The following is a 12,032-nucleotide window of genomic DNA, read 5'->3' on the forward strand; positions in this document are numbered from 1 at the left end:
TGGCTACCCTCTGTATTTTTAAGTATATGCAGCCAAAATTTACTGATTTATTTATTTATTTTTGCCAATGATCCAGTGTTTGGCCCAGGCACACCTACTCAAACTGCTGTTACACCTCCAGAATGGTACACCCTACTTCCGTAAAGTGTCACCTTCAGAGACTTGATGGCTTTTCTGATGTGTGGACCCTTGATGGCTTGGGTAGTTCCATGGCTATTTTTAAAGGGAATAAATAAGAGGAGCTGACCTCTTGATTTGCATAATTGTGTGTTGTTTCTGGGGCAAGAGGGCAGTGAACCATTTTCTTTCCAGGATCACACAAGGTGCTTATAGAAAGACGAGCTGTTGGTGGGTCATTACTGTGCATGAAGTGTTTCATCCTTGGTTGGAAGGAACTGTGCCCCCACAGGGGATGAGAACAGACAAGTGAATACCTGTGAAGTCCTCAAGTCCCTGGGTGGCACATTGTCTAGCTGGGCTCTGTGTAGCTCTGTTCCGGTGAGTATCTTACTCATAGAGGCTGCCCCTGCACTCCTCAGGAGTTTTTAACTATAATTTAGTGGGTTTACTCAGATGAAAGGCTGGGTTTGTTTGGGTTGCTTGGGTGTTTCTCACATCAGATCTTCTGGTTCCAGAGACGAAGAAGCTATCAAGACAGCTTCAGCTGCAGAGAAGAAGACCTGGAGCCAATGGGTTTGACAGCAGGAGTGGAGCACTGCCTGTGGCCTCCAGAATCATCACAACCTGACAGCTTAGACTCTAAAAGACTTCTGAATCCAGAAGATCTGGGATTTGTCATTTGAACGCGTTCGCCAAAAGGGGGTACTGTGCAGCCAAGCTTGGAAGTTGCTGCTCTGTGTACCTGGCTCATGGGTTAGGGACTCCTTAAATGGATCTTCAAGGCTCAGAATTCAGGTGGTTCCCACAGAAGTGGTCAGAAGGGTCCTGGCTGATGTATTCTGGGGAGCTGCATCTAGGCTGAGAAGTGGTCTGGGGGACTGATGCATGAGGGGAGCAGAGGCAAAACATAAGAGTTGAGGACACAGCTGCCGCTTGTTCTGATGTTCTCTTCCCCTGTGTCCTGTCTCCCCGCCCCCCCTCCCCCGTATCCCTTCTACCACCTACTGTACTCACACTGGAGTGAACAGCAGAGCAGCATGGTGATGTCTTCCTTCCATGCTGTCTCCATCCAAGAGCAGGGTGCCTGTGCTGTGCTGTGCTGTGCTGTGCTGTGCTGTGCTGTGCTGTGCTGTGCTGTGCTGTGCTGTGCTGTGCTGTGTTTTCCATCTGAGATCTGGCAAACTTTTGCAGTGCAGGCTCCCTACCCACCCAAAATGTAGCTGGAACACTAGAGCTGGCAGCTTCTTCCGCTCAGCTGGACAGTAGCCCTAAGGCCAAGGTCAGAGGATGTGGGATGGCGTGAGCTGGGGAAACCTGTGGTGTTCTCTTCATCAGCCACAGCTGCTGTTGTTAAAAGCAAAACAAAACCCAATGTGGGGCATGATGGAACATGCCTTTAATCTCAGTGCTGGGGAGGCAGAGGCAGGCAGATCTCTGAGTTCAAGGCCAACCTGGTCTAAAGAGTGAGTTCCAGGACAGCCAGGGCTACACAGAGACACCCTGTTTCAAAATAACAACTAAACCCCTACTGTAATACATAAACATCAGAAACCATTACTTCTGTTTGTAAGATTTTTGGCCTGAGATTTGAAGACATCTGTCCTGTGAAGACTACATCTTCCTAAGATAGCGCATGGCCCGAAATGAGTTAACAAGGGAACAGTGCCAAGGAGTCAGGAGAAAACGCTTATTGCTCTGTCTGGGGCAAAGGGCCAGCCTGCGGCCTGGGCAGGGAGAGTCCTGTCGGGAGACTGGGGCAAGACTGGGAAGTAGCTGAGCAGTTCAGATGTGGGAGAGTTCAGAGGAGGGTTGGGTGAGGAAGACTAGAGGCTGCATGGCCAGAACCTGTGCACTCATATTCATGGAGGCCGTGGCGGTAACAGCCAACACTTGGAAGCGCTGAGGTATCCTTCAGTAGGCCAAGAAGTATACATCCTGTTGCACCCAGACAATGGAAGCGTGTTCAATAATGAGCTGCCAAGCCAGGAAAAGACATAGAACAATATTACTGGAAAACACCAGAGTTCAATTCCCCGTACCCACATGTCAGCTCACCACTCTGTAACTTCAGTTCCAGGGGATCTGATGAAGATCCAGGGCATCTTCCGGCATCCTCTTCCATGTCCACTTCATGCATCTGAGGTACAGATGGACATGCATATAGGCATAACACTTACCCATACCCATGAAAAAAAAATCCTGAAAATAAAACAGAGAATGCATGTCTAGGCTGAGCATGATGGCCCACACCTTTAATTCCAGCGCCAAGGAAGCAGTGACAGGCCAATCTTTGTGAGTTCAAGGCCAACCTGATCTACATAGTGAGTTGCAAACTAGGCGGGGCTACATAGTGAGACCCTTTCTAACATAAACAAACAAACAAAACAAATACTGAGAGAAGCCCGACTGAAAATGTTATGCTGTAGGCTCCTATCAGTGGCATTCTGGAAAAGATAAGTCTGTAGAGAAAGAAAAAAAAAAGTGGTGTTACCAGGGGATGGGATGTTGAGACAGAGGGCAGGGACTTAAAACGGTAATCCATTCTGCATGAGTCAGGTCCAGAGAGTAGGCAGCAAAAGCAACATGGGCCACAGGTCCACTGGTGACTCCATAGGTGTGTGGTTTAACAAAGATAAACACTCTGGCTGATAGAGGAACTTGTGTGTACGTGTGTGTACGTGTGTGTGTATGTGTGTGTATGTATGTGTGTGTATGTATGTGTGTATGTGTACATGTGTGTGTATGTGTGTATGTGTGTGTATGTGTGTGTATGTATGTGTGTGTATTGTGTATTTGTGTGTATGTATGTGTGTGTATGTGTGTATGTGTATGTGTTTGTATGTGTGTGTGTATGTATGTGTGTGTATGTGTACATGTGTGTGTATGTGTGTATGTGTGTGTAGGGGGTGGTCAGGGGCATTTGGGAAATCTTTCTCCTTGATGCTTACTCTTTCTACAAAACTGAAAGGTTTGTCTTTGTAAAATAAGCATATGACAGGGCTAGAAGTGTGGTAGAGTGTAGTAACCAAGCATCAACAAAGCCCTGGTTTGATGCCCTAGCACCCCATGAACTGGGTGTGGTCACATCTCTAATCCCAGTACTCAGTAGGTAGAGATAGGAGCATCAGAAGTTCAAAGTCATCCTTCACTATGTTGTGAATTCATGACCATTTTGGGATACAAGAGCTCCTGTCTCATTTCAAACAAACAAACAAACAAACAAACAAACAAAAAGGCAATTCTTCCTGAGCCGGCACGGTGAGACATGACTGTGATCCCGGCACTCTGGAAGATGAAGCAAGAAGACTGATTGCAAGTTCAAGATCAACTGGGTTATATATTAATACTGTCACAAACAAACAAAAAAAGTGAGACAAGAAATCAAGCAAGCAGACAAACAAATGTAAAAAGGAATGACAGAAATTTGCCTCAAGAGATCAAGGTCAATTGAAATGTTCCAGAAAGAGGAAAAAAGAGACACTTTCTTTTTTTTTTTTTTTGGTTTTTCGAGACAGGGTTTCTCTGTGTAGCCCTGGCTGTCCTGGAACTCACTTTGTAGACCAGGCTGGACTCGAACTCAGAAATCCGCCTGCCTCTGCCTCCCGAGTGCTGGGATTAAAGGCGTGCGCCACCACGCCCGGCTAAGAGACACTTTCAACTGGGGCTGGCGACTGCCTAGTGCCATCTTCTGGCTCACAGCCACCTTGTATCTACCTTTCCTCCCTATAAAAGCCCTTTCTTCCTTAAGATAGTCTCCTCCCTGTACCTCGCGCCAGGACCACCAAGTGGCGATATGGCTATGGGCATGGCTATGGGCGTGTGCCCTGAGAGGCTACACGACCGAGTGCTGTTGGGCACGTTTCGTCCTGAGACAGTTGTTGGCATGTTGGTCTCCAGCCACCTGACTTGTTACTCCACTTCTGCAATCTCTGTGAAGCAGGCCTGGAGCTATTGCCTCACCGACTGACCAAGGACAAACAACAGCGGTGGCCACAGCCCAGCGCACCCTGACGGTCCTTGGGGATACGGTCCAGCCCCAGCTCGGTCCAGCCCCAGCTCGGCTGTGCCTGACTCTCGGAGCCTGAGCTGCTTCCTGTGTTGAAAGTTCTCTGGCGAGTACAGTTCAGACTTTTATCAAAGTACACGCTGCTTTCCTTCCCCGGGGAATCTCACTTTGCAGCCAACTGGGACGCTGCACAAGTACACTTGGGACCTAAAGCGTGTGCATGTTGTTTACAATTCTGAAGATTTCATCACGCCAGTTTCTAAAAATAACTTGGTGTGGCATAGGCGTCACTGTGAATTCCTGGAAAAGTGGGTGTTTTCCTAGAGGAGGGAAGGAGGCAGAACAGAGCGGTCAGTACAGCCTGATGCACAAGGCTCCTGCCAGAAAGGCGGAAGCCACTCAGAGGGCTCCTTGGAGCTGAACTGCCCTTCCTACCTCCACGTCAGAGGCAGACCTCCTGCTAACAGCCAGCAGGGGATGAATTCATTTCAGGTTCCCACCTCTGATTTATTTCACTATGGAGAAATAAACATCCTCTTTATAACCCCTTCTCCCCAATGCCCCGGGACTTCTCCCAGCTGGGTCAAAGTCACATTTGTCACTTCTGCCACCTTTGGCTCATACACCCTATCTTCTTTTTGCCTGGGCCCTCACTATGTAATTATTAGGCCACGGCCATTGTGGCCATGCAAACCCTCAGTATTATTCTGGCTCTTTATACAGGAAAACTGCACTGTTTATCAGAGAGGGCTACTGTGAAGGCTAGTTTTATTTTTTATTTATTTTTAAATCACTTTTTGGTGTGTCTATGTCTATGTAAGCGTGTGCCGTATGGGTGCAGGTACCTTTGGAAGCCAAAAGAGAATGCGGGGTCCTCTTGGATTAGAGTTGTAGGTGATTCATGATCTATCTGATGTGGTTCTGGGAACCAAACTGGAGTCCTCAGTAAGAGCAGCAAGTTTTTAAACTGCTGAGCCATTTCTCCAGGGCCCCCTTCCTTAAAAAGTTTTATTTTATGTGCACATGGGTGTTTTGTCTGTATACATGTACGCACATCACATGTGTATTGCTTATAAAAATATAAAATAATAAAAAATGGTAACCATCCCACGCTATACACAGCTGCTCTCTGTCCCCACCAGTCTTGCCACCTCTAAGCCAGCCCCAGGTTCCGATTGCCTGCCTCAGAGCCCCTTGTACCTTCTCAGCCATCTACCCCCAAGGCTAGTTATCACAAATTCCCTTAACCCAGTAAATCAAAACTCTAGAGGTTTTTAATTAATCAGTCAGATTTATATATCAGTAAATTCTCAATTCACAAGTTGCCCACACAATAATTTCAGAGCCAATTGATAATGGTACAAGCTGCCCGCCTAGATTAGACGCTATCTCAAGTATCCTTTCCTTTTATGATATTTTAAAGCCATGCAGAATCTGGATTGTCTTTCTCTTTCTCCATCTTCCGTCCTTCTCCTCTCTCTTCCATCTCTAAAAATCCTCACCCGTCTTCCTTTTCCACTGCCCAGTCACAGGCTTCTTGTTGTATTACTATTTAAATTCATTTTGGGGGAAATTCTTCTATACTTATGGAGGCTAGAAGAGGGCATTGGATCTTTTGGAACTGGAGTTACAGGTGGCTGCGAGCTGCCCCTGGGCACTGAACCCAGATCCTAGAAGACAGTCTAGTGTTCTTCTGAGTCACCTCTCCAGCCACAATGGTTAATCTTAATTGTCAACTTGACACACTCTATAATCATCTGAGACCAGAGTCTCAGTGAGGAATTTGCTAGGTGGGGTTTGGCTTGTGGGGATGTCTGTGAGGGATTATCTTAAGTGCCTTAGTTGGTGTGGGAAGCCCCAGCCTGAAGGTGAAAAGCACAGTCTATTGGTTAGGAGCCCTAGACTATATCTGAATAGAGGAATCAAGGTGAGCTTTAGCTGCACACACTCATTGCTCTCTCCTCATGATATGGTGTGACTAGATGCCAGAAGCTCACGCTTTGACTCCCTGGCAATGATAGGCCATAACCTGGAATTATGAGCTAAAATTAACCATTTCTTCCAAAGCTGCTTTTTTGTTGGTTTTTCAAGAGAGAGTTTCTCTTTGTAACCCTGGGTGGCCTGGATTCACTCTGTAGACCAGGCTGGCTTTGAACTCAAGAGATCTGCCCCTCTAGTGTTGGGATTAAAGGCACACAGCACTACCACCCTGCTTGTTTATAGATCTTAACTGGCATTGTTATTTTTGATTCTAGAGTCAAGCAACACTTCATGATAACATAGAACAGGTATGCCAGTGAGCTGGGCAGAGGAGTTGACTTTTAAAAGGGACTGAAGGAAGCAGAAGAAACAAAATGAACATGTCAGCTACTTTCCCTGTAATTTAGAGAAGAAAAAGGTCCCCCGGGGCCAGCGAGATGATCTGGCTGGTAAAATAATTCCTGACCTGAGTTTGAGTCTCTAGAACCCACGTATAGTAGGGGAGGGTGGACTGCACCAAGTTGTCTTCTGACCTCCACATTTCATCCCCATTACTGGCAATCCCCCCAACACAGACACACACACACACACACACACACACACACACACACACACACATGACCATACTACTACTACTACTAAAACAGTACAAAACAAGATAGGTCTCCTGTTTTTAGCTTACTGAGTTTGGTTTCACCTACACCTATGTTTTTGCATCATGTGCTTGCCTGGTGCCCAGGGAGACAAGAAAGGGGTGTTGGATCCATGAAACTGGAGTTCTCATGATGAGTCTATGCCAGTGGTTCTTAACTTGTGGGTCATGATCCTTTTAGGGGTTTGAAAGACTCTTTCACAGGGGTTGCATATCAGATATCTTGCATATCAGATATTTATATCATGATTCATAACAGCAGCAAAATCAAAGTTACAAGGTAGCAGGTATTTTATGGTTGGGGTCACCACAAGACGAGGAACAGTATTAAGGGGTCACAGCATTAGGAAGGTGGAGAACCACTGCTCTATTTGCTTCTGGGACTTGAATCTGGGTTCTCCACAAGAGCAGCCACTGCTCTTAATCAGTGAGGCATCTCAAACTTTTATTTATTTATTTATTTATTTATTTATTTATTTATTTATTTATTTATTTTGGCAGGAGGTGGTTCAAGACAGGGTTTCTCTCTCTGTCTAGTCCTGACTGTCCTGGAACTCACTCTGTAGTCCAGGTTGACCTCGAACTCAGAAATCCACCTGCCTCTGCCTCTCAAGTGCTGGGATTAAAAGAGTGCACCACCACTGCCCTGTGCTTTTCTGAGCAGTGAACTTTTATTGATGATATTCAAGAGAGTAGGGAGGGCTCCCTAAGCCACTCCTATTATTATGGGGGTCTGGGGTGGATATTGTGAAGGAGATGCTCAGTGATGGGGGCTGAATTGGGACAGGGACTCCTCAGCAACTTAGGACCTCTCTCTTGTTCTCAGTGTCCTTGCTGGGGCAGGTGGTCCAGGGTTTCTTACTCCTTGGAAGCCATGTAGGCCATGAGGTCCATGACTCCATTGCTGTAGCCATATTCATTGTCATACCAGGAAATGAGCTTCACAAAGTTGTCATTGAGAGCAATGCCAGGCCTGGCATCAAAGGTGGAAGAGTGGGAGTTGCTGTTGAAGTCGCAGGAAACAACCTGGTCCTCAGTGTAGCCCAGGATGCCCTTCAGTGGGCCCTCAGATGCCTGCTTCACCACCTTCTTGATGTCATCATACTTGGCAGGTTTCTCCAGGCTGCACGTCAGATCCACGATAGACACATTGGGGGTAGGAACACAGAAGGCCATGCCAGTGAGCTTCCTGTTCAGCTCTTGGATGACCTTGTCCACAGCCTTGGCAGCAACAGTGTATACACGCATGATGTTTTGGGCAGCCCCACGGCCATTATGTTACAGCTTTCCAGAGGAACCATCCACAGTCTTCTGAGTGGCAGGGATGGCATAGACCATGGTCATGAGTTCTTCCACAATGCCAAAGTTGTCATGGATGACCTTGGCCAAGGGGGCTAAGCAGTTAGTGGTACAGGATGCATTGCTGACAATCTTGAGTGAGTTGTCATATTTCTCATGGTTCACACAAACATGGGGGCATTGGCAGAAGGGGCAGAGATGATGACCCGTTGACCCCACCCTTCAAGTGGGTCCCGGCCTTTTCCACTGTGGTGAAGACACCGATAGACTCCACAACATACTCAGGACCAGCATTACCCCATTGGATGTTAGCGGGATCTTGCTCCTGGAAGATGGTGATGGGCTTCCTGTTGGAGACAACTTCCCATTCTCAGTCTTGACTGTGCTGTTGAATTTGCTATGGGTGGAGTCATACTGGTACACTGAACATGTAGTTGAGGTCAATGAAGGGGTTGTTGATGGCAACAATCTTCACTTTGCCAAGTGCAGAGCAGTAGGCAGCCCTGGTAACCAGGTGCCCACTGACCTTCACCATCTTGTCTACAGAACGAGGCTGGCACTGCACAAGAAGATGAGGCTGTCTCTGGAAGAGGGAGGAGCAGAGAGCCTCTCTCCAGCCCTTTAACTGCTGGTTTTACAGGTGTGTTCCTAGAATAATGCCTTGTGAGCTGAGGTCCTAGGGAGGCAGAGCCTAGGACATTAAAGGTGCTGGTAATGCTTGGCCTTTGGCTGAGAACATGTTGAATTGGAGATGGAAAACTGTAGGTCAGAGCCAAAATGGCCTCGGGCTATCTTTAGCTCCTTGTAGCAGGTACTTACCATCCACCTCCAGATCTGCCCTGACAACCTCCTATCTAAAGATAAAGCTCTTGGAATGTATAGCACATCTAGACTGCCTAGCCTCCCTGACCGCAGGCTCAGAACTTGACCAAAGCATCTGAACCTAGAGATTCTACCCCCACCCCTCACACCTTAGTAGTTTGTACACTCTCCACCCAAGTATTTGGTAAACACATTTATTTATTTTTGTGTTTCTTTTTGGTGACTGTCAAAGTTCCAGTGGCTGTGCTTTATCTGGGCACACAGAGCCAGTGTTGTAATCCCGGTGTCGTGGAGGCCACCCATGAGTTGGGAGTCCAGCACTGGCTTCATGTGAGACCTTGCTTCAGAAACATAATTAATAAATGAATGCTTTCATGTGGGAGAATGCCATTTAGGATAACTTGGTTCTTGTTTTGGGGTTGTTATTGCTCTGCTTTTTTGGGGGCGGGGAGGGAGTTTTTGAGACAGGATTTCTCTGTGTAGCCCTGGCTGTCCTGGAACTCACTCTGTAGACCAGGCTGGCCTTGAACTCAGAAATCTGCCTGTCTCTGCCTCCCAAGTGCTGGGATTAAAGGTGTGTGCCACCACTGCCTGGCTTTTTTTTTCCCCCGCAACGTTAGAGATTGAACCCAGATCCTGACACATGCAAGGGAAGAAATCTATACTGAACTACATCCTTAGTATTTTTTTTTAAGTCTCATGTAACTCGGACTTGATCTTGAACAGTGGATTGTCCTGCCTTTCACATCATGCTTCAATTACATGTGTGGGCCACAAAACTTAGTCTTTTTTTTTTTTTTTAATCCAGGGCTTCCTGCATGATAGCCAAGCCATCTACATTTTGAGTATCCCAACCCCCCTTTTACTTTTTGACACAAAGCCTCACTAATTTCTGTATTCTGTCCTATACTTGAATCTACTTCATGGCTGAGGTAGTCAAAATGGCCCATCAGGTAAAAGCACCTGTCAGTAGTGACTCACACTGAGAAAGCAGAGAACCAACTCCTTTAAGTCACCCTCTGATATCAATCAATGAGCATGACATGAATATTTCTGCACATGTGTAAATAGATAAATACATTTTAATGAACTGATGATCCTGTCCTGACCTCTAGAGTATTAGGATTATAGGTGGAGTTGCCACATCCAGTTAATTATTTTTTTTTTAATATTTTTTTTAGATTTTATTTATTTATTTATGTATATGAGTACTCAGGCACACCATAAGAGGGCATCAGATACCATTACAGATGGTTGTGAGCCACCATGTGGTTGCTGGGAACTGAACTCAGGAACTCAGGACCTCTGGAAGAAGTCAGTGCTCTTAACTGCTGAACCATCTCTCCAGCCCCAGTTAATTTATTTTTTTAAAGAATAAATTACTAGCAGGGTGGTGGGGCACATACATTTAATCCCAGCACTCAGGAGGCAGAGGCAGGGAGATCTGAGTTTGAGGTCAGTCTGCTAAGAGAGAGAGAGAGAGAGAGAGAGAGAGAGAGAGAGAGAGAGAGAGAGAGAGAGAGAGAGAGAGAAGCCAGGGTTACAGAGGAACTCTGTTTCAAAAACTACCCAAAACAAAAGAATAAATTACTAGCACAATGTGAAACATGCTTTTAATCCAGAACTAGAAAGCCAGAGGCAGGCATATCTCTGAGTTCAAGTCTACATAGTGAGTTCTAGGACAGCCAGGGCTATACAGTAAGATCCTATCTCAATCAATCACAACAGTTTCTGAATTTATTTTAAACATTCTATTAATGTTTGTATGTGCGTGTCCTTGGTACACGTGAAGGTCAGAGGACAGCTCATGGGAGCCAGTTCTCTCCTTCCTTCCACCATGGGGACTGCATTTAGGTTGTCAGATTTGGTGACAAGCACCTTTACCTGCTGAGGCCCATGTTTTACTTATGTAAGTTACTTATTGAAACAGGGTTTCATTTAGTCCAGGCTGGCCTCAAAGTCACTATGTGGGTAACTCTCAGCCTAGAACTGATCCTTTTGGCTCTACATCCCAAGTGTGCCTGGCTAGAACTTGTTAATAGATGCACCAGGCTTCTGAGCCACACTACTGGCATTATTTGCTTAGTCATGAATGGAGTGCCTCTGAGGTATTGCAGCAGTTGAGGGACAGATTCATTGAGACTCTCAATGGGGTTGAGAGTAAGTTGGGAAAGTCACTCAGGAACCTTAGATTTTTCCCAGACTGCTTTCAGGCTGGCCTCGAACTCAGAAATTCACCTGCCTCTGCTGCCTCCCAAGTGCTGGGATTAAAGATGTGTGTCATCACCTCCTATTTTTTTCCCCTTTGAACGGCTTTCACCTTGTAACCCAGCTGGCCTGGAACTCACCATGTGGACAGAGATCCACCTGCCTCTGCCTCCCAGAGGGCTAGGATTAAAGGCGTGGTGCTCCACTACAAACAACTGACTCCTCTGCCTGTTTTTTATTGAATGGTCTAAAGAGGTGGACAACCTTTTCCCCTTAAAATACAAATGTCTACAGCACTCAGGGGGCAGACACAGGCCGATTTCTGAGAGCTCAATGCCAGCCTGACCTACATGGTGAGTTCCATAAGACCTAGAGAGACCCTGTAATAAATAAATAGCCTCATACATACACACACATACATACATAGAAAATAAAAAAGGGCCAGGCAGTGGTGGTGCACGCCTTTAATCCCAGCATTTGGGAGGCAGAGGCAGATTTCTGAGTTCGAGGCCAGCCTGGTCTACAGAGTGAGTTCCAGGACAGCCAGGGCTACACAGAGAAACCCTGTCTCGAAAACCCAAAAAACATAAATCTCTACTTATAACATCCCTAACCCCTAAAAATCCACATTTTTGTTTTTCCTTTTCTTAGTAGATTGGTGTAGAGAATTCCCAGACCCTTCTTTTTCCCTTTGTCATTCAGGCACACATATCTATGCAAGCTGGGGATTGAACCCTTGGATATGCTGGACACGGAGGCTATCACCAAGCAGGACCACAGCTGTTTCTTGCTGGACACAGAGTCTGTCACCAAGCAGGACCACAGCTGTTTTTTTTCTTGCTAGGTGTGGTTGTATGTCTGTAATCCCAGCACCTGGGGGTTTGAGACAAAGGTTTGGTGTTGTAGCTCTGTAGCAGAAAATCTGTTTATTGTTCTGAAGGCCCT

The 12,032-nt window shown here is 46.3% G+C and overlaps 1 pseudogene; it reads right to left on the reverse strand.

Annotated features, from left to right (window-relative positions):
- Positions 1–7,616: 7,616 nt before the first annotated feature.
- Positions 7,617–7,949, reverse strand: LOC110298080 (glyceraldehyde-3-phosphate dehydrogenase pseudogene; annotated as a pseudogene).
- Between the last annotated feature and the right edge of the window lie 4,083 nt (positions 7,950–12,032).

This window comes from Mus caroli, unplaced genomic scaffold, assembly GCF_978045245.1.
Source record: "Mus caroli unplaced genomic scaffold, Mus_caroli_1 scaffold_8, whole genome shotgun sequence".
Lineage (NCBI taxonomy): Eukaryota > Metazoa > Chordata > Mammalia > Rodentia > Muridae > Mus > Mus caroli.